We start from the raw sequence: 2402 nt of genomic DNA on the forward strand, positions 1-2402 counted from the left end.
AGAGGCTAAAAAAGAAAAATCATATCATATCAATTGAGGCAGAAAAGGCATCTGACAAAATCCAATAGAAGGGGGCTTCCTCAACTAGCGAAAGGACATTTACAAAATACCCATAGCTAACATCATACTTAATGGTGAGAAACTAGATGCTCTTCCCAAAGATGTGAAATAAGAAAAGGATGCTCTCTCTCCTGTTCAATATCACACTGGAAGTCCTAGCTAGTGCAGAAAGACAAAAAAAAAAAAAAAAGAAATCAAAGGTTATAGATATTGGGAAGGAAGAAATAAAATGATTTTCGTCCACAGATGACAAGGCTACCTCCATAGAAATTACCAAAGAATTGAAAGAAAAAGAAAACCAGCCACTCCTGGAACTAATAAGCAAATACAGCAAGGTCACAGGATACAAGGTTAACAGACAAAAGTCAGTTACTTTCCCACATACCAGCAACGAACAATTGGAATTTGACATTTAAAAAACAATGCTAAGTTCTAGTATTCAATAGTACAGTAGGAAGATTACAGTTCACAATAATTTATTGTATATTTCAAAATAGCTAGAAGAGAAGAATTAGAATGTTTCCACACAAAGATAAACATTTGGGGTGATAGATACCCCAATTATCCTGATTTGATCAATTCCATTGTGTACAGGTATCAAAATATCACCATGTACCCCCAAAATACGTACAACTATTATGTATCAATTTTAAAAACTTTATTTATGATAGCACATAAAATATTAAATACTTAGGTATAAATCTAACAAAATATGTAAAAGATCTATATGTAGAAAACTACGAACCTCTGATGGAAAAAAAAAAAAACAAAGAAAATCTAAATAAATGGAGAGACATTCTATGTTCATAAACTGGAAGACTTAATATTTCTAAGATGTCAATTCTTCCCAACTGATCTACAGATTCAGTGTAATTTCAATCAAAATGCCAGCAAGCTACTTTTTAGATACTGAAAAACTTACTCTAAACGTTATATGGGAAGGCAAAGACCTAGAGTAGCCAAAACAATACTGAAGAGTAAGAACAGAGTTGGAAGACTCACACTACCCAATTCCAAGACTTACTACAAAGCTACGGCAATCAGGACAGTGTGGTATTGGCAAAAGAATAAACACATAGATCAATGGGAACAGAACTGAGACCCTGAAAACAGACCCACACCAATACAGTGAAGCGATTTTTGGCAAAGAAGACAATTTCATGAAGAAAGGATAGTCTCTTTCAACAAACGGTACTAAAACAAAGGATATCTACTTGCAAAAGCAAAAAATGAACCTAGACACATCTTAATACCTTTCACAAAAATTAACTCAATGTGGATCACAGACCTAAATGTAAAACGCAAAACTACAAAGCTCCCAGAAGATAACAATACTGTTCACATAAGCGCTGTACTCCCATCGACAAAGGTGATGCCCGCAGAGGCAGGGACTAACAATGCTGACCCTGCTGTACCTGTGCACTGGATTGAATCATTCAGAAAATGGATGGCAAACGGTAAGAGCCAGGTGTTCACCATGGGAGTTTAGAGATGAGCAAAGGGGCGAGGTCAGAAAGATCCACGTGCTCACGGGTCAGAGATGCAGACAACAGTGTGAACTCATATTTAGCTTAATGCAAACACAGATGGTTACGTACAGAAATATCTATACATAAGTGTGTACGCACATGTGTGACTCCTTGCTCTGCCAGTTGAGAGGGACCAGAGCCAATGACATCTCAATAGCAAAGAGCACACCTAAGGCCCTGATCTTGGTTTCTAACACCATTCCCAATAAGAGGAACCAGGGCACCCTGGAGAAATGGTTGACTTGAGGACGAGGCAAGAAACATACGAGATAAGCTTGTAGAACCAGAACAGAAAGAAGTGCTCAAACAAAACAAAACAGCCACCATAATGATGGAGATATGTCACAAGGACACAGGAGCCAATGGAAAAAGCTCCCAATGGCCAAAGATGGAACAACTTGAACATCGAAATATAGTACTATTGGGTTATAAATGAAAATATAAAATAACTATCCATGAGTCCATTCTGATATAAATAAATGGTTTAATAAATGAATAAATGCAGGAGAAGAGACAAATCTCCCATGCAGAAGAATTCCAAATAACTTATATAAATACTACAACCTCAAGGCAGTGGAGTATAACCCCTCATTCCTTAAGTGTGGGTCACACACGGTGACTTACATGCTGAGAGCACAGTGTGGGGAGGAGGAGAGGAGAGAACCTGTGCTGTGCAGAAACCTGACACGCACACCTCAGCCAGGTGATCCGGTCAACACCAACAGTGACAGGTCACGCTCCTCGTCTGTGTCCCCGATAGGTGTGATGAGAATGGCACTTTACCTCTGGGGTCTTCCTCCCCAAAACTCACAA

General features: G+C 38.4%; 1 protein-coding gene across 1 annotated transcript in view; it reads right to left on the bottom strand.

Annotated features, from left to right (window-relative positions):
- The window catches only part of CDYL2 (chromodomain protein, Y-like 2), a 161954-nt gene that overhangs the window by 28014 nt on the left and 131538 nt on the right, over window positions 1-2402 (bottom strand). The gene's annotated exons all lie outside the window — the stretch shown is intronic.

The sequence above is a fragment of the Propithecus coquereli genome, unplaced genomic scaffold (assembly GCF_000956105.1).
Source record: "Propithecus coquereli isolate 6110/MARCELLA unplaced genomic scaffold, Pcoq_1.0 Scaffold280, whole genome shotgun sequence".
Lineage (NCBI taxonomy): Eukaryota > Metazoa > Chordata > Mammalia > Primates > Indriidae > Propithecus > Propithecus coquereli.